General features: G+C 35.1%; 1 protein-coding gene across 32 annotated transcripts in view; it reads left to right on the top strand.

Annotated features, from left to right (window-relative positions):
- SOX6 (SRY-box transcription factor 6) overlaps positions 1–27,543 on the top strand; it is a 512,419-nt gene that overhangs the window by 130,655 nt on the left and 354,221 nt on the right. For 3 of the 32 annotated variants that reach the window (XM_081154529.1, XM_081154520.1, XM_081154519.1), the window contains exon 1: positions 16,308–16,396. The exons of 28 other annotated variants lie outside the window; for them this stretch is intronic. The gene's annotated coding sequence lies outside the window, so the exon portion shown is untranslated. Of the gene's footprint in view, positions 1–16,307; positions 16,397–27,543 lie in introns of those variants that run through there. One more of the 32 variants, XM_081154514.1, reaches the window with a different exon arrangement.

Below are 27,543 nucleotides of genomic sequence, written 5' to 3'. Positions count from 1 at the left end.
TCGAGAGAACATTTGAGAGTGTTTCACACAGTGAGAGGGTTCTAGTTCCAGCATAAACTGAGATCAATAACTTACAACGGACAAAGCATTTAAAAATGATATAAGAGTTAAAGGTGGGGAGCACTTTGCATGAAAATATTGGAAACAAATTCAAATTTTTGGCAGTTTCTTTTACTAGTTCTGCATGAAGTTTAGGGCATTATGCTTTATGGGTATATTTACATTTCTTTTATAAAAGTGGTTGGGGCATTTACCTTTTAAAAAGTAAGAAATACGTTCAGATATGAGAATTAGAAGTCTGTTCTAAAACTGATTCCCTTTTCCCCCAAATTAAGTTGCTGGAAATTTGTAGTAAAATTATTTTCTCCTCCTTCCCTCTACTGCATTCTGGTTCATATTCTATTCCATCTCTATTTTTAGTGTAGACTTTGGTCCTCTTGGAGAAAAGAATCCCTTTAAATCCTGAAAACTGTGGCATCATCTGTTAGGCAGAAGCCCGAATTGGCTGAAGACCTTAAATGCCTGCCAAGGATCTTTCTGACCTCTTTACTCTTTACTAGCCCATAGTAGTTGTGGATTTTTACTGAATGAGTCACCTTCTAGCCCTGTGTCTGGGCCTTTCAGATAGGAAACACAATATGCCATCGGGTTGATGGGATGGGCCAGGGTGTGGGTGTGCTAGAAGGCAATGCAGTTACAGCCTGGATGGAACCCAAAGTAAATATTTTCCCATTAGCTTTTTCATCAATTAGATAGCCATAGTCAGCCTCTGAGGGCCAGTATATGGATTTTTTTTAAAGCACATTGGGGTTTTTCAGTTTTGTGTGTTATAGCTTAGTTATTTCTCATCAAAAGCAGCTCACTTCCTCTTTTCAAGCAGAATAATACTGTAGCTTTCCCAGCAAGCATCGCTTTAGGTCAGGTGAACTGGTCTAGTACCTTGGGCACAAATATAGGGCATCAAATTTATGTAAGTGCTTCTGACCCTTCATCCCATGGTTGAAAGTGAGAGGTAGGAGGCACTGTTTCTATAGCATCTGTCTCCCTGTTTCCCACCCTGCCCATCCAATTACTAGCTCAGATTTAGGGTACTTGGTGGTGGCTTTATGGGATGCTATTGTGATGTTCTGTCAAATTCCATAGCCCCCAATGTGGAAAAAGATACCTCTGGTTTCTTGTCACTTACAGTGCTTGGCATTTTGTAAGCATCCATTAAATATTTGTGGAATGAGTGAGTGGATGAGTGAGAATGTAGGACATGTTGACAAGAGGAGAGTAGTTCAAAGTTCTTGAAAGATGTGATTGGGAACAATTTTGTGTTGTGGACACTTGCAGTTCAAATTCTGGAATTAACTGGTAACCTGTTGAAATGAGGAGTCCTTCATTCAAAAAATTTTGGATAGATTTTTACTTTTCTAGCTGGTGCAAATTAGCCATCAGTTGTGTCCAAGAATTGTCAGGTAGCATTGGGGTTTACAAATTTGATATTTTGGAAGGCAGCGGGGTCCTCTAAAATGTCATACTTGGAAAACTGCCTAGGATTCAGAATTAATAATTTTTATAGTACCATAGAGACTAGAAGACATTTTGGAAAATTCTGTACCTATCTGTAGTTTTATATTTCCTTTGTTAAAGAATAATGCTAGAAGCATGAGGCGGACCAGTGGGAGAAGTTGGCATGTCACTCTACAGGAAGCTTGGCAAAAGAGACTCTTTTTCTGGACAATCATTTTCTTTCTATTAAAGTCTGATTATGAATGACTAGTCTGCACTTGGTTCTAAATGTGTCGATGGAGTTTTTCAAGATGAACACAGTACACATAACAGTCAGATTGTCTCCAGTTCTGCTTTAACCAGCAGTAGTACTAATGCCTCTGGGGGAAGCTTTGTGGTCAATTTCATTGTATAGGGAGAGAGTGTGTGTTCTTTAAATAGCTACATATTGGGAAATATCCTTTGGGAAGTCACATGTGCTAAACATTATGCTTAATATTTAAAATCAAATAACTACTCCCAAGTCCTACTAGCATCCCTCAAGCCTTTACTCTTTTAACCCAGGAACTTATATAGTCAGGAGGCATTATTTCTCCTAGGTTCCCTTTACTATTATTTTGCTCAATACCATGCCATTTAGACAGCCATATATACTTGAGGTTTGCTGGTATTCCTCATGATTGATCATTTATTTGTGCAAATGATATGTACAGTATTTTATTTGCCGGGCACAAGGTAACAAAAGGCTCAACTTTTTATGTTGAGGAGATACAGATTTTACCTGCCCAGTTAAGCAGGTAATTTATACATCTAGCCTCTCAAACATTAAAACATACTTCCCATTATGTGTGGTAGTCTTACTTCATATTTTATTACTCATTTGCTAAAATATAAATAATAGAAAAACTGAGCATGTATCTTTGGCATATAATGCCTGAAACAGAGTCCCATTCTTTATACATTGTGAATATGACGACTGCCAACATATTCTAAAATGCACTATTTATAATTCTTAAAATCTTCTAATTTTGAATAATTCAATGTTATCAAAATGTGGAACATTAAAAATAGCTTGTAGGAATAGAATATTTTCATCTAAAATTATCTAGATACTTTTGTACATATTGATATAGAAGTAGTTTGTGTCTTTTTTCTTTTTTTAATTAAGAGAAACATTGATGTGAGAGAGACACATTGATTAGTTGCCTCCCACATGCACCCTGGCTGGGGCTGGCGAGCGAGCCTGCAACTGAGGTACGTGCTATTCACTGAGCCAAACTGGCTAGGGCTAATTTGTATCTTTCTAAGGTATTTCATACCACTTACTCTACTTGGAATACTCTAAGAAATATATTTACTAGTAGGATTTTCTGTCTGTTTTTCAAGGCTCAGCTCCTTATAATCTCTAATCTCACTTCATTTGAACTTTCATAGTATATTGTATTTCTCTTCTCATGCGTGTCAAAATTTGACTTTTTAGTTTCTGTGAACATTTCTTTCTGTTAGTTTCTGATCAAAAGTATATATATATATATATATATATATATATATATATATATATTAAGGGCAGGGACTATTATGTCAAATTCATCTTAAATAACTTACACAACCATATAGTACCTACTATTTAATAAGCACTCATCATATAATTATTGAGTTGATTAAAAATTATGAAAATCTTCACACCCTCAGCTATTAAAAATAATTTACCAAATTTGCATTGCTCTACTTACATTTAACTTCTCTTATATATGTTGTTTGCTTTTACTGTTTTCATGTTATCCTGTGAGTTAGGAAAGAAGTCATTTCTTGAATTTGCAGATGAGCTGAATGAAACATTTTTTAATAATACAAAGTGTGAAATTTATTCTGGGACCCTGAACAAAATCTGGAGGTTATGATGGAGGAATAGGGAAGAAATTGACATGTAACCGTCATCATCACTGCTCATGCTCCTTCTATCCCAATTGCCAATTATGATTTTAGAGTAGGAACTATGTCATATTTCTTTGTACCATGTCTTGTGCAGTCATTTGCTCATAGTCAGTGCTTTAACATATGCATAAAGTGAACATGGGAATGAATTTGACATTATTGAATATTGTCTCTGATGCCTCAGTTACTCTTTCCTTTAATAACTTTGCATTCATAGTTTCCTTCCATTCACTCATATAAAATCCTTTTTTTAAGAAAGCATTTGATGATCACATCAACCCAAGAGATAAATGGCCAATAATAGTTTAATATTTTGTTCTTTTGTGGGATATGCATTAAAAATGTAGAATTCTTCAAATAAAAATTAAGATAAATGAATTAAATTATATGGAATGTTCATTCAAAATAAAGATGTTGGTTTATTTGACCTCATAGAGAATCATATTTATAGCTGGATTCCAAAAACAGTTTTGTAGTGCTTAGGGGGGACCCATGATTAGAAATTTCTAGAGAGAGTAGCTGAAGATAGGCCTCTATAAATCTATGCAAGTGTTCTAAGGATTTAAGCTTAACAATGGCTAAAGATAGAAAGTAGAATAGAAATAGTACTTTGGGATAGGTGGCTCTGAAGTGAGGGAATGGAACTGAATTTATCCAAAGAAAAGTCCTTTTGATTAATAGGTTAGAATGGCTAGATTCATGGCTTTTGTTTCTCTTTTGGGACTACTAGACACAATTCTAAGAAGTCTTTGCTGTGCAACTGCTATTACAGTGAAGAACTTGCAATTGTTTTAATCTTTTCCCTGAAGTTACCTCACTGTAATAATTATTGGAAAAAGTAACTCATGGAATTTAAATACACCGTTTACTGTATTCCTTGTCCAGCATTTTTTTTTTTTCTGGTAAAAGCACCCTGATTTTCTTTTGGGGAATAACCCTTCTTTTACTTTTGGCAAATGTATTTGGGTAGAGCTGCCCTTATCCTCCCAAGTCTTAGGGAGTGGGCATTTTAGATGCCTGGATTGGCTCAGAAATGAACATGTTACTTAAGCCAGGCCAACAACGCTTAATCCTGAGATCTTTACTGGAATTACGGGGAAAGAAGCACTGTGATTGCTAACCTGGATTTTCTGGTGGTCACATTTGCCCCTGAAGGGGGAGAACCTGCCTGAGAGATGGAGAGAGACCAATTCCTGATTACATTGTTTTAGCACTGAGTCCAGCTGTGTCAGAAGCCAAGACTTTTCAGTTATGTTGAGCCAATAAATTATTTTTTTTTGATAAAGCTACTTTGAGTTGGTTTTTATCACTCACAACTAAAAGTGTTCTAACAAATATGACCAGAATTGCACAGCTGATTGCACAAATTGTCCTTGGAGATAATTGTAGTCAGATTTTTGTCTCTATAAAAAATCTGAGAAGTAGGTGTGGCTCCACATGTAATTTGACCTGTGTATAATCTCATTTCATTCTATAAAAAATAGTTCAACACAAATCTTAGGAACTCCAAAGTTTGTGCTTCCTGGGTATCTGACAGGACGATTATGCAGTTTCTTACAAAAGAGGTGCTTACCTTCTTCTGTCCTTGTCTGTTCTTTCAATGCATCACACTTTAACTCACAGATTCTGAGCACCTACAATGTACCAGATACTGGATAGACAGAGATGATGCTCTTAAGGAGCTTAGTCTTCCTTTTCCATCCTTGTTCTCACAGCCCTTTTCTTTTTCTGATATCCAGGTGCTTTCGTTTCCCTTTCTTTTTGCCTCTCTGTCAAAGCAAAGAGACTTTTAAAGGAAATTTTACTTAAACCCAAGCTGCTTCTATTGGGAAGAATTACTACAGCTCTCCCTATTGTTTGTTTAGAACCCAGTGTTAATGAGGGCACAATGCTTGTCTTCATTCTTACATGGACCTGTTAGCTTTGCTCTGTTCCATGGCCTTGGATCACTGCTCTATTGATTGATGCTTGCTGCTTGCTTAGAGACCAGGTGAGAGGATTTGGTGGACCAAAACATTAGAAGACCCGTGCAAATTGCATTCTTACCAGGTATTGTCCTTGTTTATAAAAGGCAAACCATAATTTGGGACTTCACTACACAACAAAATTACTACTGAAACAAGGTGTAAAGGAATGTGGAAAAGGAAAAGGGACTTAAGCATTTTATTATGCTTTTTTTCCCCCTGTTCTCTATTAATTGGATAATTCTTAAGATCGTTTTCTTCATGTTGTTTAGTTTTCTTTTTAATATCTTTGGATGCTGCAAGATTGAGCTTTGCTGGCCATTCTTTCTTGTTCTTTGGGGGCAAGTGCCAGCTCTGGCAGCCCTCCTCATCAGTGCTGGCTCAGATGGAGTGGCTGCTTTTGGAGACCCACTTCACTGGTTATTTTAATTGCTCACAGGGATAATTGTTGAGTGGTGCTATATAGGATAGTGTTTCCCTTGCCACAGGGTTTAGGAATTCTGTCCAGTAATCATTCCTACTCTTGCTGGATGAGTGTATCTGAGTGGAAAGACTGGTAACTGGCTCTAGGCATCTTCCTAAAACTATGTGTAGGGACTCTGCCACATTAACTCTGGGAAATTCATGCAGCCACCATGAATACTTTCCTTATTGATCTTCTGCTTCATATGGTGAGAAACAGAATTTGCAGAGTTTAAAATTAGCTTCTTTATCATCTTATTCCAGGACACTGTCATATAGCCAGTCCTGAGACCAAAGGTTTTTTTTTTTTTTCAATCCTCACCCAAGGATATATTTATTGATTTTTAGAGAGAGAGGAAGGAAGGGAGAGAGGGAGAGAGAGAGGGAGAGGGAGGGAGGGGGAAAGAGAGGGAGGGGGAGAGAGAGATGTGAGACACATCAATCGGTTGCCTCCCATATGGGCCCTGACCAGGGATTGAACCTGTAACCTAGGTATGTGCCCTGATGAGGAATTGAACCCGAAACCTTTTGGTGTGCGGGATGACACTCCAACCAATTTAGCCACTTGGCCAGGGTGAGATCAAAGCTATTTTTTGTTTACCTTTTCATAGTCAGAGATATTAGAACAACAATCAGGATATGAGTGATAGGGCCCAGATTTAAAAAATAAAATTTAAAACATTGCTGTTGTGGCTATGTGTGTTTTAGTAAAGGACTGTAATGTACTGTTTGCTGGTATTCTGTGGAATGGAACTGTCAGTAATCCGAGATATACTGATGAAAATTCTGGCTGCTACTCCGGGTGTAAGGTGAGGCTTTAGAGACACAACAGTTTGTAGTTTTGACATCTTTTGTCAAAGAATAACTGATTCACAACTAGTCAGTAGGCAAAAATAAATGGTGAACTTGTATAGGTCAAATTTTAGAATTAGTTTTATAGTTGTAGTTTTTAAATTGGAAACTGATGGAAATAAGGTGGTGGAGTTATTAATTATTTTTTAAAAGAGTTTTTGTCACTTATTAAAATAAAATAAAATAAAATAAAAAATCAGTTTTGAGTAGCTATCTAGACTACATTAGTTAAAATGGAACAAAACAGAAACTTCTGCTGTAGATCTTCTGGAATCATCAAAATGACTTTGCCCTCTTTGTTAAGATTGATGTCTTTAAAGGCCCCAATTGTTCTTCATCCTTACTTGTATCTGCAGTCTTTACCATGAAACTTCCCAGTGCCCTTCCATTCTGGAAAGGGCATTCTGTCTCACCTCTGGACTCTGGGATCCATCATTTAACTTGCTTTTGTCAATGGGATGTTAGCAAATGTGACACACGAGAAGAGACTTGTAAAAGCACTTGTGCATCTCTGTTCACACTCTTGCCCTTTTCTGTCACTATGAGAAGAACAAGCCTGAGCTAGCCTGCTGGAGGATGAGACTTATGGGGTAGAGTTGAATCACTCTAGTCACCTGAGCCAGGGCCATTTTAGATCAGCCCAAATTGGCCAGCCAACTACAAGACATGTTGGTGAACTCAGCTAAAACCAGGAGAAATGCCCAGCTGACCTGCAAATAAATGCTTATTGTTTTAAGCCACTGAGTTTTGGAGGTGGTTGAACCTGCAGCATTCTTGTGTCAGTAGATAAATGAAACAACCTCTAATAACCCCTTTAAAAAACACTCAACTGGGCAAATGTCATAGATGATCCTGGGTGATTCCTTGCTGTTCTACTGACACTATATGTTTGACATTCATTTCAAGAAATTCTAGAGCCAGCCAGTCCATGATACTTGTGTGAGACTTGATTTAAAATGGAATATGTTTTTTGTGTGGGTTGATTTTAGAAACTGGTGATACTTCCCACTTAGTTTGTATATTCCACTAATGTATGTTAGTATTACTAGGTACAGAATAGTTCAGTCCATAAAGAAAGATAAGGCAGAAAACACAAGTAGTTGAATTAAATGCATGTGATAATAAACACAAATGCCAATATATCTTTTGTCAAGAGCAAATTTTGATGAGGGAGGTGGAGGTGAGTGGAGTCAGTAAACCGGGAAAAATGAGGCTTGGAAAAGGGAAACTGGATTTACGTTGTTGCATTTAAAGACAATTTAATGTAAAAATGAATGTTGTGAACGAAGACCAAGTTTTCAAATCTTAACCCCATTTATACTCTGCAAGTCCAACTTATTAAGAAAAGGTGGAATGAAAAGAGGCAAAGAGGTAGTTTTGTTTAGGGGCATGATGTATTAATTCTTTCTTTGTGCTTTGAAATCAAATGAGTATTGTCTTTTCTACTTCCAGGCTCTCTATATAGCATTGCTATTTCATTCACTTTCTTTTGTGGTAGAAAGAAGTCGGCTTTTTAATAAATATATAAGTAGCAGACTGAGAATCAGAGTCTCCTGGAGTGAACACATCTTAACATTTATTCATCTGGAGCTGTACTTGGAGAAGGGGTGCTGGTTGGGGGACCTGTAGTGGTTAATTCATCATATTACTTGGAAAGGTCCTTATTATTTTGCACAGCAGTGTGGTCACCTGGCGGTAGGTCATTAGCATTTTAGTCTTCTTTTCCTCACAACAATACACAACATGCTAATTAGAGGATTCTGAAAGCTAAGTAACTGGTTTTAAAACCAGACGTTTTAATTTGCAGCTTTAATGGCTGTTTTTATAATAACTGGCTTTATTGGGGGTAAAAGCACTTCTCATGTTCCACTAGCAAGGCAGAGTATAACAGAAGCTGACAAAATTAAAAACCTCATAATGTGACCTTTGCCTGGAATAAAAGGCTGTTTCATAACAATTTCCTTTTGTTCTTTGTTTAAGCCATTACTCTAAAAGGAGCCTCCGATTAATCTAAGTAAATGCATCATTACAGTACTAATCCATGTCCTTCTGTCAGTGTCTGTTTTAATTAAATAAGAAATGCTAGCAGAAAGATATCGCGCACAAAGCTGTGATTGGAGAAAGAAGCACTAGTTGATCAGGGAAAGATTAAAAAGGGCTTTACTGTTTTGTCCATTTGCATAGTTCCAGATGCCACAGTCTTTCAGGTTGAAAGAAAAGTTACAAAGGAGTTTAACACGTTTCACTCTTATAGATTTAAAATAATGGGATTTACCAATGAAATTCTAATCATCCAATTTATCACGTGCTAGACATTCCAAAGCAGGGAGCGGAACAGCTTGGGGTGTGTCTTTTAAGCCTTTTATGCTGTCTTGTGAAAACATACCTGCCAAATTTGTGTGTGTTTCTTCTTATTTTGGGTGACAGTGATGGTAAAACCTCGTTGTGAACATGTAATTGATTTTCTTTTGAAAGTATTATGCAACTTTTAGTTTAGGTTTTTTGTTTTTTGTTTTAAATTGTTTTCTCTTGATAATATGTAAAGAATTTAGGCACGTAATTGGTTTTTAACAATGGAAAGTACATTTAATAAATGCTTTTAAAATGAATGTTTATAGTTAATATTGCTCCGCTGATACATGGAAACTCTTCATAGCAGTAGAGTTGCAGAATTCCCGTGGTGAGGGCTTTCTCCATATACAGGCCATTATTTGATGTAATGAAAAGAGAAAGTGTGCAACAGTGAGATTGTTAATTAATTTAGCCTAACAAGATGAAGATAAATGAAGCAAAGCACAGATTGAATGAAGCTAGAGGTCTTATTTACAATTTAATACATTTTTATATAATGCAGATTTCACCTGATAAAAAATAAACAGATCCCCACCCCAAATTCTTGCTAACAGAAAAGCACACTCCCTCCCACCACCATTCAACACTAAAATCCTGATCTGACTACAGAAAACATGTACTGTGGCTCCACATAGAAGATACTTTTACAGTGTGTAAACAGTGCTTTTCTTACTGCTAAGAATCCTACACTAGTTAACCTTTAACTTCAGTATTTTATTATTCGTGTTATAGACTGGGGATGACCATAAGAATAATCATCTGAAAACCTTTGAGTTTCTTGTTCTCTAGGCTATCCTGAGACATCTTGCTTCAGTTACTTAATAATCATTTTATTTTAATCCTCTTTTTTAACCAAAGGAAAGAAGCTCAAAAGTGAGAAAATAAGAAGAGCCCTGAGTCTTTTTACTATGTGCTTGAATCTGTAGCAATTGTGCAGGATTCTTAAATTAGCATTATTTTTAAAAGTCTCCCTTTCAGAGATTAATGAGCTTTATCCAGTATTTGACCTTTTATCATTCTTGCTTTCTGCTCAGAAGTACTTCCTTCCTTCCTACAGTAGCTAGAAAAGACTGTCTCTTATGTTACTGTAGGCAGTGCTAACAGGGCTCTCTACAAATGGTGTTATTATGGTCACTATGTATTTATCTCAGGGGTCACGAACAAATCCATGCAACTGCTTCTAAGGATTTCAATAAATAGGACTTTTTATCCAGACAATCGCCTTTTATGTTACTTTTAAACAAAACTACTAGTCCATCAAGAGTTTCAAAAGAAAACAATTCTACAGAGTGCCGGTATGGCCGCACAGACCAATCATCATGGCACCCATTCTCCAGTCCTTTATTTTTCAAGTCCACAACAATAGGTTGTTGATTCAATGGACAAGACCAGAACAATCAAGTTCTCTGTTTAGCAGCAGTGCAGCATTTTAATGCCCTTTTCTAATAATGGTCTCATTATTGTTATTCTAAGACTGGGCCTCAGGAGGAGGAATATTTGCTGGAGGTACGTCATTATTTTGCAAATTTCGATTAGCTCATCATGTTGTCTGTAGTGTGAAAATCGTAGCTAATTAGGGCAGCCAGTTAGACTACCAGCTTTTGAGCTTATGAGTTAAAAGGTAGCATACTTGCTAGGCCAGTGATGTGAAAAAGGTGGTAAAAGGGAGGATTAGAGCAGTTGCCTTAGTAACTCCAACTTCCATCTGTGAGGCAACAATGGGCTTGTGTTTCTCCCCCACCTTGGTGTAAAAATTGGTTTTGTTTTGAAAGGACAGGGTTCTTTTTATGACAATCTGGAATTCAGCCCAACTGAGTGTAGTTTTAGTTGTTAGGAGAGACCATTGGGGATAGGAAAGATGAAAGGTCATGGTGAGCTTCAAGGACATGAAAGGTTGTTGTCTCATGGAACAATGGTAGATTGTTTTTTCTCTAATATTTCTAGCCAGCCCCTAAGTCAGGTGATGGAACAAATACCTACAGTTTAGTCAGGTGAAACAGGAGGGGGAGGGGAAAGGAAAGGAGAAAAATGGAGTAAGAGTTTTTACTTTGTTAGAAAAAATAAAAGGGTAACTTCAATTTGCTTTTATTAAGCAAAGTGATATGTATTTGTCACCATCTCTGAGATTCCAGTGTGCTTTGGATGGTTTGTCTCTGTGGGCCATCACGTCTCTGGGAAGCTCTCCAATGTGTTAGGAAATGTGATTTAAGCTTTCTTCCTGAACTCCCAGAAGGACCAATGATGTGATACTTAACAATAAATTTAGTTGTTGTAGCTTTCTCACATTATTGGTGTTCTTAAAAGGTTTTCCTTCAAATGCACAGTGAGTAAAATGAATGATAAATATGAAAGAAATTTGTTTCACCACTCTGCAGGGTTTTATCATAAATTCTATGACTTCCATCACAGAAAGTTTACAGGAAACTGTCTAGATGTTGCTGCAATAGCAACACAAATTTTTCTCTCTGTACATAAGAAAATTCCACAATTTTAAGAGCTATTGGGGGTTTTGTATTAAAGAAAAGGATTGGATCCAGTGATATTTCTTAAAAACTCACAGCCAAATCACCCTTTCTGGGTTTGAAATACTTACATTTCAACAAAATAAATGACTTCCATTTTCCTTCCATATCAATATTAAAACAGTTGGTTGTGGGTGTGTGTTTACAACCAGACAGACTGTGGGAACACTATCTTTTAAAGCAAAAAGATAGTCTTTTGATGATCAAAGGGACCTTCATATTTCTTCCTTTCTATTGTCTCCAAACAACCCTCCTGTAATTGAAGCTGGATTTGGTCCAGGGGGTCAGGGGGATTTTCAAATTCTCTTTTAATCCCAGGTCTTTGTTTTTTTCCTGACAAAAATCCCAGCATAAGTGGGAAGAGATGTACCCCTAAGATACTAGCATGGCACTCAGAAGCTGCAATCTTTCTTGATTGAGTTACTATATAAAATATTTTCATATTCATTATTATTATTTAGGATTTAAACACTTTTTCCAGTGTGACAAGTTAGTTAACTGTTTCTTAGTTTTTGCATCTATAGAAAGGGACCTGGTGTTATTCAGCTTTATTAAATGTTGTAGGACATAACAATCAGTATATGATTGAAAAGGCAATATGCATTTTATAGAATATTATGAATATAAATTTGTGCTTTATCCAAAAATATATTCCAAGGCAAATATGAACTATAATAGTCAGTTCAATATAAATGGCATAGTTTATTTTGGAATCATTCAGAACACATTTAGAAATTTTGGACTTTGTTTAAACATAGAGGAGAAAATAATTCTTCATTTCAGCTTCTTATTTCGTAATAAAAAATGTACTCCCTAGCAACATTTTGATATATGAGAAGAAAGAACATGTCTAGCGCCCAGCCGGCATGGCTTAGTGGTTGAGCATCAACCTAGGATCCAGGAAATCAATGTTCAATTCCTGGTCAGGGCACATGCTCGGATTGCGGGCTCGATCCCCAGTAGGGGGTGTGCAGGTGGAAGCTGATCAATGATTCTCATCACTGATGTTTCTATCTCTCTCTCTCTCCCTCTCCCTTCCTCTCTCTGAAATCAATAAAGACATACTAAAGAAAAAAAAAAAAAAAGAGCATGTCTAGTTTGTTTACTGCCCTCTCTCTGGTGCCCAGAACAGTGTGTGGCTCATAGTAGCTACTTGAAAAATAGTTGTTGACAAATGGAAAAAAACCAAAAAAGCAAAATTGGGTCATAGTTTAGATACATTTCTGTATTTAAGAAATCATTTTATTGGATTTTCTCATGTTAATAGTCTTTTGAAAACATGATTTTAAATGACTATATCATATACTCTTTATATGAATATACCGCAATTTGTTTTATCATTAAATTATTGATTTCCAACTTTTTGCTTTTATAATATGAAAGTTAATTTATAAGGATATCTTCCATTTATTATTAAAGTGATAAAATTTACAAATTGATAAAAAAAACCCTTTCTGATCATAGAACTCCACCCATCCCTATCACCTCCTTCAAGTCTTTGCTTAGATGTCATCTTCCCAATGAGGTCTACCTCGACCACTATATTTTAAAATTGCAACCCTCCCAACATTTCTGATCCTAATGCTGTTGTTTGTTTCCATAGCTTTTATTAACTTTTAACATACTAGTTTGCATATCTATTAAATTTATTGGCCAATTTTTCCTTATATTGCCTAGACTATAAGCTCAGATGGCAGAGATTTTTTTGACTGTTTTTGTCACTCATGTTCCTCAGTGTCTTAACAATGCTCCAAACATAATAGGTTTTCAACAATATTTATTGAAACTTAAAAAGATGGAAGTATGTATTTTTTGGTCAAGAATCAACCTTTTTTTTTCTTGACATAGGAAGCTCTGATCAACCAATTTGTACACTGACTAAGGACTTCCAGTTTCTCAGTGTTAATATGTACACATTAATCCAGTTAAATTAAGCCATAGCACTTGACTGAATCTTAAGCCATGTTGGATACAGTCTAAATTTCTTTCAACAAATGCCCCAGACTTCCGCCACTTGAAATCACTCTGATTCTAGCTTTAGGGAGATGTTTCTGGATGAGAAATGTTACTAGTCACTCCAATGGATCCTTTTTCTCATCTAGAAGTTCTGGTAAGACTCTTATAATTTGTGTTTGACCTGTGCAAACTTAGGTTAACTTGATTATTTATCTGTATTTTGGGATGATTTTATCTTATTCCTCCCCTAATTGATATTGGTCCTATTGATATTTTCTTAAGAAATATATTTCACAAACTCCTGTTTAATTCTTTTACTGTCTATGGTTTACACTTTCCTTTAAATATAGATCTACCATATGACCCAGGGGTCCATTTCTGGTATTTATTTGCAGAAAATGAAAACACTAATTTGAATGCACCCCTATGTTCATTGTACCATCATTTACAATAGCCAAGATATGGAAGCAATCTAGGTGCCCTTGAGTAGATGGCTAGATAAAGAAGGCAGGTGCGTTCGTGCACACACACGTCACACGCACACACATGCACTGGAATATTACACAGCAAAAAAACCCCACACACCACAAAATCTTACAACATGAGTGGACCTAGAGGGTATTATGCTAAGTGAAATAAGTTAGACAGACAAATACCATATGGTTTCACTTGTATGTGGAATCTAAAACAAAACAAAACAAAAAAACAAAACAAAAATAGACTCATAGAAATAGAGGCCAAAGGTACAGTTGTCAGAGGGGAGGTGGGTGGATGGATTAAAAAAGGTGAAAGGTAATATAGTCAATAATATTGTGATAAGTTTTACAGCAACAGATAATTACTAGAATTAATGTTGTTATCACATTGTAAGGTATAAAAATGTCAAATCACTATGTTGTACACCTGAAACTAATATAATATTATATACCAACTATACTTTAATTAAAAAATACATATATATAAAATTGCCATTTTGTGTCCTTTGTGGATGTGTTAATTATCTTTATACAATAGCAATTTCTATAGCTATACATAATTTATATAGTAATATACTTTATATAATAATCTCATATTTATATGCTATTTATAGTTTCAAAGCTCTTTAATAAATATGATCTTGTTTAATTATCAAAATAATCCTAAGCACACAAGGCATATGTTTATTATACCCATTTACGGACTGAAACACATAGAAATTAAGAGACTTAATCTAGATCATAAGCATAGGAAGTGGTAGAGAGATCAGGAGAAATGCAAGTCTTCTGAGTTCTATTAGTCCAGTACTGTTTTTCTTTTATAGTCACTTTAATCTTCTCTCCAAGTTAAATAATAATTGTTTTGTTGACCTTTTAAAATAGGCTATTCCATAAAAATAAAAACAAATGATTAGAATTAAGACATTTTTCATTTCATTTCACCTCATCTACTGTTCTGTTCTCTAGGACTTCTTTTAGATTTCCGTGGTTCTTCTTTCCCCAGTCATTTTCTTTGCCCTTACGCTGACTGCAAACATGGGCTTCTGTAACAGTTTGTGAAAGCCCTGGCTGCGATGTCTGTCTTTTCACCTTTTAGCTGGTTGTTCCTTTCACATCTCTAAATGTGATTTAAGCAAGCCCTGTTCATCATAACAGGTACAGAGCAGACTGGTGGGGGTACACTAGGATGGGAGCAGCCTTGGGAGACAGTTAATATAGCAGACAAAATGCATTAGCTAAAAGACTGGACAGTGAACACCAATAAGTATAGTCTATGAATGTATAAGAGAGGCATAAAACAGGAGATTAAAGTGTTTTCATAAAGCAGACAAAGCAAGAAAGTAAAAAAAGTCTGGGGTTTAGGCAGCTCTAGGCCACAATAAGAACATAGACACCAAGTGAAGTTGAAGGACACATTTGTTTCTGAGCAGTCTGCAAGTGGAAGGTTTCCAAGACCATGGGAGGGTCATGGTCTTGGATGGACTACTACACTCAGGCACAGGAAAACAAGGTAGAACCTTAGTTACTGAATCAAAGCAAAAAGTTCAAGGTCAAACTAGCAGTAAAAGTAATTAATTTCATTCCATGTCCAAATTTCATTCTGTGTTGGAGTCTCTTAGATACAGTCAGAAATGGTCCTAGAGGAATGGCTCTCAAACTTTTAATGTGCTTAAGAATCCCTCAGGGTGTATCAGATTTCTGAAGTAGAACCCAGGTGTCTATATTTTTAACAAGTGTCCCAGATTATTCTCTTGCAAGTATTTATGGATCACATTGGAGAAATTTTCCATAAAGACTGAGATGGCACTTATTGTATGATAAGGGACCAAGCGATTACAACCATTGAGAAAGGAGGCATTTAGAGGTTGAAAGTCAGACCTTTCTACTAAGAGAAAAATGAATCTGTTATGCCCAGAGCTGATTTGTATTTATCTGAACATAAGAAAGCAGAAAACATGGGCTGATGATGCACTAGACTGATGTGTTAGAAGCCCATTAGGTGTTCTGTTCTTGTCTCTTGTTTCTTGTGTTTATGACCTGAGTGCTTTTGTAATATCTAACATAAAGATTTATATCTATTAGTGTAAGAAAGAAAGGCTGCTTGTTCTTTTGTGCCTAATCTAAACTGTCCCTCATTTTTATTTAACATTTTTTGTCTGTGTAATTGAACTTCAGCCTTTTCTTTTCGCTCCGTAAATTGATTAGCACCAGTTGGGCAGACTGCCGCAATGCTAAGGGTTAACCAGAAGAGAATTACAAATGAACTATCTAGAAAGTTGATTATTAATCCAGCTAGAGAAGAAATATCCTTTTACTTAGCAAGAATGAGTATCCGAAGAGCTGATAATATTGTTCAGGCAGTGAGGTGGAATGGCAGAGCTTGGTAAGTAAAACAAAAGTTGGAATTAATCTTTTATATCTATTTTTAAAAATGTGTAGAATTTTGATCTATTTAAACAGCTAAATGTAATATGAATTTACAAGCTGCCGGAACAAATCTAAAAAGTTTCAAATGTGTTTGTTAATGAGATCCCTACACAGACTATCGGTAAAAGTTAACTGAAAAGTATTTACATAAGTAGATAAATATATTTAATTTTGAATATTTATAAAAATACACGATTAGATTTGTGATTAAGAACACGGAAGTGGGCACGGAGGAATGATTACTAAAACAGTTTAAGGCCAAGCCTCAAACTGAAGAATATTGAGTGACAAAATTGTTTTTTCACAAGAGCAAGTTCTGGATTCTTAGGTATGAAAATATAATTTAAAATATAATGTTCACATCAAACATTCAGTGAGATATTTTTCAGACTTCTAGGTGACAAAAACTGTCTTAAGTTCTCTTATTTCCAGGGTCCTAGTACTCATTTCATCGTGATGTTTAATTTAAGGACCTTTCTAAAGACAGCTTTTTATTGTATTTGTGAATTGAAAGGAAGGAGAAATGAGAGGATCTGTGCTATTTGTACAAAGAAAATTAAGTGAAAAGATATGATTTTAATCATATTCTTGCATCAAAAACTGTTCCTTCTGTCGTAGAAAAATTTTGATGTCAATATTCAATTCTATAAGATTGAAGTATTACATGAATTACTTGATATTGCAAAAATGAGCTTTTAAACTAGACTGTACTGAATATTATTGCAGTTTTATGCAGTCAAAACCACTCAATGTACCATTGTACTTAGGTGAAGTTAGTAAACTTATTAAACTTTCCTGAAATTGTAATCATGTACCATCAAAGGATGGATTTTAACCCTTTATTTAAAAGTATTTCTTTGGTGGCAATAACAAGGCCTCAAATTAACATTTTGTTGTTTACTGCTTAAATGAGCACAGAAAAAGTGTCTTTTTAAAAAATTCAATATTGGAAATACATGTTATATGCGTACATGTGTTTGTGTTTGTGAATACACATGGTATATACACATTCAAAATACCGGACCACCATTTGCCCATATACACTCAGCTTTTTGTTAGTTGCAGTGTTCTGGATCATATCTAGGACAGGGAATATAGAGTATAATAAATGAAATAATAAAAAACAATAGTTAAAAATTTATTGAGTTCTTGCGTGCTAGCTGCTATGTTAAGTGCTTTATCTCATTCAATCCTTATATTAACTCTGGTTGTTGGAAAGCTACAAGGATTATACTGTATGCCAAAACAAAAGATAAGCTAATTAAAGAGCCTCTAGCATCTGATACAAAAAGTCTAGACAATAAAGTTCCAGGAAACAGTGTATAAGAGGGGAGATCCCTGAACCCTGTGTGCTTGTCTTTCTGGTGAAGAAGAGGAGCAGGAAATGAGCTGGTGAATTCTTTAAAAAAATTTATTATGAAAATTTTAGTCATACAAAAATATATATAGAATAGCTATATTTATGTTTTTATAAGGAATAAAACATAACCAATACAGTCGAAGCCTCCTGTGAGCTCTACCAATTTTATATCTCCCTCTTTGTGCAGGAGGTAACCATTCTTTTCAATTTGGTGTTTATCACTCCCATCCTGTTCTTTATACTTAAACTTCATTATAGGAGGGAAAAAATCCACTGACCATCTTTTGAGATCGAAGAAAGACCTTTTCTTGGCTTCCTATTACATTTTAATTGAAACGAAAAATCCTTAACATAACCTGCAAAGCCCTGGCCCTGAACAATATGGCTCCTGCATTGGCAGCCTCAGCTCTTGCCTTTCTCCCAATGATTTCTTCAGATTCAGCTGCTATGCTGGTCTACACAGTCCAAGTTTTTTTCCTGCTGCAAGGTCCTCACATAATGCTGTCTTTTCAACTGGAATATACTTCTTCCCACTCTTCTTCAGAATAATTGCTGCTTATCCTTCAGGTCCCCATTTAAATGTCATTTCTTCAGAGAAGCCTTCCCTGATCCTATCTCTTTTGTGTGTGTGTGAATCTTTATTGTTGAAAATATTATCGATGCTCCTCTATTTTCCCCCATTAACCCGTTCCACCCTTTTAACTCAAATCTTGTCTGCCTGCAAAGGTCTTGCTTCCCACCCTTTAATTTATTTCATAGCTGATTTTGCAATGAAAAAGTATGTGTTTATTTGTGTGATTTTTGTTTAATGTCTGTCCTTCACTCTGCACTGGCCTAGTTTGTTCTCACATGTTTTCCCTAGCACTTAGCACACATGGTCTTGTACTTACAGGCATTCGATAAATATTTGTTGTTGTTACCAGGCTAAGGGATGTAGTGAATGAGAAATAGGAAGAGAGGATATTGAGAGAAAGAAAATTGCATAAAAATAGAGTCTGTGCATTAGTTTGTATATATACTGTTTAGGTAAAATTATGCAAGACTTGGGTGAGGGAGGTGGTGGGGCATTTATGTTTCTTATCATCTGGCTGTAGAACACGTGACAGCTTTTCTCCATTGTTGCTTCCTGTTTTTCAGTGCAATCTTTCACTTTCATGTTGTCATTTTGGGGAATCTGCATTCCTGAAGTAAGAACAGAGCTTTCAAATTATGAACTTGTAGAGCAGCCCTAGTGGCTATAATCTTAATGTGGGAACACTATAGTGAGTTCTGAAAACCTGGAAAAATTCAGGACACACAGTTGAAAAAAATATATCTGGTGCTCTTGCATAGGAAAGCCATGAGGCCACTAGTCATTGTTTCAAGGTGGAGAACTATAACTAAAATTTTCGTAATGGTGGCAGTTGCTATAATATTGTTAGGCAGTTTGATTTTTTTTTCAGGAGAATATAGAAAGTGTTATAAAAAATGAGAAAAAGAAAATGAGGTCAGTCTGAGAGGAAGGATGGGGTTTTCAAAATGTCAGAATATACTTATTTTGTACTCTATGTAAATTTTTGCTGGCATTTGTAATTAAAGTCCAAGGTTACAAGATTGTGCTGAAAAAAAAATTTTTTTTGGTTGATGGTTCAAGAAAAGGAGATAAAAAAGAGAATTTAATTAAAATGTAGTGTTAAAAGGAGGGGATTTGTAGAGTGTCTCATTTGTGGTCATAGAAGGTGCCATTATTATTAATAATATTGTACCTTACATTTTTATTGCACTTTATACTTTTAAATTAACTTTTTCATATGTTATCTTATATAATTCTTGTAGTAACACTGTGAAATAGTTAAAATAGGGGTCTTATTGTGCTAGGAAAACTGGGACAGAAATAAGGCTGAAGCTGGGACTAAAACTTAAAAAAAAATTCTAGGTATAATTGTCTAGGCAAGACTAACATTCACTCCACCTTTGCCCCCTACAAAAAGGTTTAGATTGGAGGGTATAATTAGATTCTTCTAAGGACCAGGATAAATTAGGTGGATGTCCTCTGTAGGTTTTCCAGACTTAAACATTTTTTTCCTAATTTCCCAAAGATGCAAAGTAGTTAACCATCTCCAACAAATCGAACTGAGATGGTTAAATGCATATGATTAACAAACACATTGCTAAGCCTATTCTAAGTTAAGGTTTATTGGATAAAGTTTAATGGGCCTAATATCTTAGAGGTCCAAAAATAAGGAGAAATAAGTATGAACTTTTAAGAATGAAATACCATAATTTGGAGTAAATTAAGTGTAGCTCAAATAAAACCATGTGATGAAGCAGAGGGTGTAAACCCAAGTCACTAAGGATACATACTTTAGATACATGCATTCATTTAAAGGACTCTTTAAAAGAAAATGTGAAAGGCAATATGTATGTTGCATATATACATGTGTATGGGCAAGTAGAGGGATATTTCTTTGAAGACAAATGCCAGGACGTCTTTGTAATGATTAGCTAAGAAGGCTGTTTGCTGCACTAAGGTAAAAGCCAAATCTTGTATTTTTTAATTGGACAAATAGCCTGGTTGCAGAGAAATTAAATTTCTCATTCTTTCTGGGCCAGTTGTCAGAAGCTTTCCTTAGGTTAAAAGAACCAGGCATGTTTACTCAGAAGAACAGAAGTATTAAGAGAATCTGATAGCTGTCCTGAGACAGCTAAAGTGCTGTCATAGGGAAAGAGTTTATATTGTGGAGGGCCAAACCCAAGTTAGCAGGTAATAGTCACAGGGAGCCAGAGTCACAGGAACAGCAGGAGAAAAAACCTTGTAATAGTTATGGATGTCTAAAAATGAAATGAACTTCCTTGTTGAGGTAGTGAAGGCCTTGTAACTGGAGAAAACTGGGAAGAAAGATTAAAATTTTGAGTTTACACCAAGTTATTTCAATATTAAAGTTTATAAGAAGATGTCCTCTGTGTGTCACCTGGCTAAGACAAGTGAGTGTGTCAACATAAAGGACAAAGATGTATTCCTTTATGATGTGAAGCCAAGAATGAACTTCATGAAGGCCAGGTTTACTTTCTGGATTGCTCAGCCATACTTACTGTAATCTGTGAATTAAAAAAGTCTACATATTTTTATCTGTAGGCAGCCATTTGATGCCAGAAATTACCCCAAGTCGGAACTTTAGACTTCACCAGCTATTTCTAAACCTCAGAAGAATTGGTGTAAGAGAATGGAATTTTCTTAAAAGGTGGAAAAAGAGAAATTGGTTTTTTTCTCCATTGGGTCCAGATCTAAACAATAAGGACTTAGTCTAGGTTAGATAGAACAGATTTAAAAATAACACTGAATTAATTTACTTACAGTTAAAAGGCTCTTGGGCTTCTGGTACATTAATAAGATAAGGGATCGGATTTTTAAGCACTTTTTCTGTTATTTCAGTTTCTACTTATTGAATTTAAACTTTTATTTGGAAAATTAAAAATATTTTAATATTACATAAGTAATACACAAATACATTTCTGTTGTGGAAAAGTGCCTGGCATATAGCAGTCAATCATTAAATGTTTCTTGAATAAATAATTATTGAAAAAAAAGCGAAGGAAATTTTCCTTAATTTTCTCCCCACCCTAAATACTGTTTTTCTTCTCAGACTTCTTTACTATTTTCAGTCTGGTTTGTACACTTTCAGACCTCTTCTATATAATCATATACAAATATACACAATTATATAAAAATACGCAATTTTATTTTGTGTGAGGGTAACACTGCCCCTTTTTACACATATTGCTTTATTCTTTTTTTTAAAATTGAAGTTATGACTAAGGCTTCTTTGTCAATTTATATAGCTTTACATTGTTTTCTCCTATGTAGTACTTTATGCTGTGTATGTACCATTGTTATATTGATAGACATCTAAGTTAGTTCCAATTTAAATATTCTCAGTTGAAATTTTAGATACTGAAAACTTGGGGAATGGCAAAATTTGACTGTGTTCTTCCAAAACATGAAGAATAGGCATAGAAAATGTGTACTTGGCAGGGTTATGAGAATTAAGGACATTATAGGCAAAAGTATAGAATTTATAAAGGCTTAGAGGAATGACAAAGAATAGTATCATTTAATGCTTCATTAAGGCAACACAAGAAGTCTTTATTGTTAGAGGGTAATTGGTAGTAAAAAAAGCTGTTATAAGTTATTCCATTTAAAACTGAGTGGGGATAACAACTCTGAACTCTGAACAAATCATGAGGAACTGAAGATACTGGAGAGCAACCAGAAGCAGGCGAAATCTTGAGAGGAGATGGCAGTTGTAAGAAGGGAGAGGGATACGGGATAAGCTGGTCATTTTCAAGGTTTTCTGTATGAGGGCAGGGCCCAGTCTGTGCCAGATAAAGAGAGCCAATAAAACTGCAATAGGCAGTCAACAGTCTTTCTGGCTTGAAGAACCAGGAGAATAGACTTCGGGGTGACCACAGCTACTCGGAAGTGAGGAGGTAATCCTGGAAAGAAAAGAGCCACAGAGAGGGAGTCCCAAATTCTGTGTATAAACTTTGCCCCAATTTCTGACTGACCCCTAAGCCATGCATGCACAGGATAGGCTTTAAGCAGCCTTTCTTTTAAGGCTAAAAGAAAGAAACAGATATTTGAGCTGCTGTCCACTGCATGAGAGACAGAATATGCAGTTTGGGCCTAAGCAAGTAAGCATTTTGTTCAAACAAAAAGTAACACTCTATGAAAGAATTCAGAGTTTCCAAACATGATAGTAATGATGTCTAAGATCTAACCCAAAATTACTCACCATATAAAAAATCAGGAAAATGTGGGAAAAAAGGGCATTTCAGAACAAAGATAGAAATTACAGAAAGAACCAAATGGGAATTTAAAGCTGAAAATTATAATATCTGAAATAAGAAAATAGCTTGGTGAGCCAATCAGTAGAATAAAGATGACAGAGGAAAAAGTCAGTGAAATTGAAAATAGATTAATTAGAAATTATCCAACTTAAACAACAGAGAGGGAAAAAAGAATTGGAAAAAATGAATATAGTATGAGGGATATGTGGGATAATGTTAAATGATCTAACATTTGTAAGTCCAAGGAAAAAAGGAGAGCAATATTAGGATAGGAAAAAACACTTGGAGAACTAATGCCCCAAAATTCCCAAATTTGGTGAAAGAGTTAAATTTCCAGATTCAATAACTTCACTGAACCCCGCACAGGATAAATGCAAAGAAAAGCACACCTAGACACATTATAATAAACTGCTGAAAATAGAAAAATTTTATAGGTAAAAGTTTCTTTTTTGTAACGACCAAGAAAAAAGAAAACACAGTTTAACCAATATCAGGAATAAAAGAGGAATTACCACTACAGAATTTATAGAAATTAAACAATAAGGGCATGTTATGAATATCTTTATGCCAAAAAATTGTACAATTTGGGTGAAGTGGATAAATTTCTTGTAAAATACAACTTACTAAAACTTACAGAAGATGAAACAGAAAACCTAAATAGCACTTTATCTATAAAAGAAATTGAGTTTTTAATTAAAAATTAAAACATTCTATATGCAAACTGTGGGCCCAAATGGTTTCACTGATGAATTCTATTAAACATTTCAGAAATAACACCAATCTTACATAAACTCTTTCAAAAAATAGAGGAAAGACAAATAATTCCAACCTCATGAGGCTAGCATAACCCTAATACCAAACCTGAAAAAATATTACAATAAAGGGAAATTTTAGACTAATATTCCTCATGGTCATAGATGCAAAAATCCTTAATAAACATCAGCAAATTAAATCCAGCAATGTGAAAAAAGAATAAAATATTATGACCAAATAGGGCTTATCTTAGATTGCAAGGTTGACTTAACATTTGGAAGATCTCACCAAATTCACAAAATAAATGAGAAATATATGATCATTTTAATAGAATAGAAAAAAGTATTTGACAGCATCCATTCATAATTAAAAACTCCCAGCAAACTAAGAATAGAAAATAACTTTCTTAATCTGAAAGGGCATCTGTGAAAAACCTACAACTAACAACATTTAAATTGTAAAATACTGAATGCTTTCTTTGTACGATAGAGAACAATATAATTAATGCCCATGCTCACTCACCTTATTTGACATTATATTGGCTGTCCTAACCCTTGTAATGAGGCAAGGAAAGGAAACAGTATAAAATATCAAAGGAAAAAAGTGGAACTATCTCTACTTGTACCTTTGGCAAGGTCATGTGACATGTCTTGGTATTTTAATATACTAAGTGGATTGGGATCGAAATTTCATGGTAAACAATGGGCAAAATGATTTCATTTTGACTCAATCTTAGAAATTAAAAGCAATATTAATAAAAATAAGTCTATATAATTGGCAACATTTGTAATTCTAATTATGTGTTATTTCTTAGAAGAATGAATTAACTGCATGTTTTTTGAGTAATTTTTCAAGTCAAATGTGATAGCACAGTCACTTTTGATTGTAGTACCACTATAAGATGGGTCATTTTTGTAAAGAAAATTTCCTAAAACCTTTGCTGAATCTTTCCATATTCAAATCATTCTCTTTTGAATAATATTCCATATCAACTCTCACTCTTGCCAGTTTTGGTTCCTTGGTTTCTGCCTAGCCTAATGGCAGATTCTTGATTTGTCAGTGATTTGGGATGTTCTTCAATACTGTATTGCTCCTGAATTTTCTCACATCTTCTGCAAAATTTGCAATTTCACTTTACATTTTTATTTTGAATATTATTTACAATAGTCCACGATGCAATAGACATTAATGAGCTAGCCTGATTCTCAGCCTGACTGAAAAAAATTATTGGGCAGTTTTTAAAAGTATTCTTATTCTTAGGCTCCACTTCAACCAATTAAATCAATCTTTGGGAATAGGACCCAGGAGTCAATATTTTTTTCAAAGTTCCAATGTGCAGACAATTTTGAAACCAGTCAGCTGTGATTATCAAAGATAAGAAGAAATTTAACCAAATGGGTGAGATATGTTATTTATGAGATATGTTTGAGCGAAGACTAATTTTATAAATGTTAGGATCATTAATGAATATTTTTATATTTTGATGCCTTTCACTTCCCGTGTAATTTTGGAGACTCACACAATGAATATTTGGATAATGAAGGAGTCTCCTATATCCATTGATTGCCAAGTATGTATGGGCCAGGAATACAGTGGTGAACTAAAAGGTATTCCGTCTCTTTCTCTAAGAGTTTATAATGCAAAGAAGAGGGAGACAGTACATATTTAATTATAAGATAATAAATGCTACGAAGGAAAAGGGAACTTAACCTGCACTTGAGATCGAGGATGGTGACTGTGTGACTGTGCATTAGTGATATTAAAGCTGGGTTCTGCAAGATGAGTAGATGAGTAGGAGATGATTTGCTAAAGAAGAGATGTAAGAGGGAACAGAATTTTTGAAAGCCACGCACTAGGAAGAAGTGTGCAAGCTCTAGGCACAGAAATAAGACAAAGGTGACTAAGAACAACCAACAGAATATATAGAGAAGATCACGTTTTAATTTAAGTGTGTGTGAGCATCAGGAGATAAGACTAAAAAGATGGTTTGGAAGATATATTTGGAGTTTATTCTCCAAGTTATGAGGAAGTAACAAAGGTTTTTAAGCAGGAGATTGAGATGATCTGATTTTATGTTTTAGGACCACAGTTGAGCATCAGAAAAGTAAACTTTTCTTTGTTATACTTTTTCTGCACTGCAATAAAATTAAAGAAGAATGGATTTGTTCTCCAACATTCATTATTACCCTATTCCCCAAATGAAATGCAAAACCACATGTATGAGGACAGAAAAATCTTCACTAGCATTCCTCAAGAGCTATATGCTTGGTTAAATTTACTCCTAGGTATTTTATTCTTTTTGAAGCAATTGTGACTGGGATTTTTTTTAGTTTCCCTTTCTTTTTTATTTAAATATATCTTTATTGATTTCAGAGAGGAAGGGAGAGGGAGAGAGAGATAGAAACATCATGATGAGAGAGTCATTGGTCGGCTGCCCCATGCACTCCCCCCACTGGGGATCGAGCCCACAACCCGGGCATGTGCCCTGACTGGGAATCAAAACAAGATCTCCTGGATCCTAGGTCGATGCTCAACTGCTGAGCCATGGCCGGCCGGCTAGTTTCCCTTTCTGATAGTTCATTATTGGTCTATAAAAATGCAGCTGATTTCTGTATATTTATTTTGTATCCTGCTACTTTACTGAATTAATCGATCAGTTCTAGTAGTTTTTTTGGTGAAATCTTTAGGGTTCTCTATATACAGTATCACGTCATCTTCAGATAATGACAGTTGTACTTCCTCCTTTCCAATTTGGATGCCTTTTATTTCTTCTTCCTGTCTGATGGCTGTGGCCAGGACTTCCAGTACTATGTTGAATAAGAGTGGCGAAAGCAGACATCCCTGTCTTGTTCCTGATCTTAAGGGGAACACTTGTAATTTCTGCCCATTGAGTATGATATTAGCTGTGGGTTTGTCATATATGGCCTTTATTACATTGAGGTATGTTCCTTCTATTCCCACTTTGCTGCCTTATGACCCAGCAATTCCACTTCTGGGGATTTATCTGAAGAAACTTGAAACACTAATTCAAAAGAATATATGCACCCCTATGTTCATTGAAGCATTATTTACAACAGCCAAGATTTGGAAGCCCCCGAAGTGTCCATCAGTAGATGAGTGGATAAAGCAGCTTATGGTACATTTACATAAGGGAATACTCCTTGGCCTTAAAAAGGAAGAAGATTTTACCCTTTGCAACAGCATAGAGAACATTATGCTAAGTGAAATAAACCAGTCAAAGAAAGACAAGTACTGTATGATTTCACTCAATTGGAATTTAATGAATAAACTGAACTAACAAGCAAAATAGAGACAGTCTCAAAGATAGAGAGCAGGCCGACAGCTCTGGTGGTGGAATGTTGGGAGTTAATGGAGGGATTGAGCGAAAAAGAAAAAAAGCGAACTCATGGGCAAAGACAACAGTGTGGTTGATTGGGGGGGGGGGAGTGGAAGAGGGTATAGGGGAGGTAAGTGGTGATTTAAAAATAAAAATAAAGAAAACAATTGCATCATAAAAAAAGAGTTATATGTATACCAATTCTTAAGAGTTTTTTAGTTTGCTAAAACAGCTTTGAAATAGGGCCAGGAACTTGAGAATCATACCGAAGGGATTGACCCCAGAGAACAATGTGGTTCCAGAAACCACAGGTCTCTGAAGATACTAAAGTGGCCCAAGGCAATTAATTTGACAGCAATAAACATGAAATTGTCCTTTTAGTGTGAATGACTATTAGCTAGTAGGACAGGAAATGGGAAAGAGAAAAAAGAAAATTTTAATTAAATAATGTTTTACATATTTTTTCTCCTTTTAGACTCAATTCAGTCACAAATGATATAGCAGTTGCATGGGATTTCCACAGCATTAATTAATTCAAAAGAGCAGAAAATGAATCAGAACTAGACACTTATTTATTATGCCCTCTTTCCTTTAAGCGCCATGAAAAACTCAGTGTCTCTTGTGATCACAAGAGTTTGCATTTCTAAGACTTGGATGTATCCAATTTAAAAATGGATTAAAATGTGCTCCCAAACATAATAATAAAGGAAAGACATTTGTTTTATTTGTTTCTTCACCTTTTTGTTTATTGAAAGTAAACAGTGACAGAAATGTTTAATATTATATTTATTTGTATATTTAAGTTATGGAAATAAGACATGAAAGT

Source organism: Miniopterus schreibersii, assembly GCF_964146895.1.
Source record: "Miniopterus schreibersii genome assembly, chromosome: 12".
Taxonomy (NCBI): domain Eukaryota; kingdom Metazoa; phylum Chordata; class Mammalia; order Chiroptera; family Miniopteridae; genus Miniopterus; species Miniopterus schreibersii.
The sequence above is the reverse complement of the archived record's forward strand: the minus strand, read 5'-3'. Positions and strand labels throughout refer to the sequence as shown.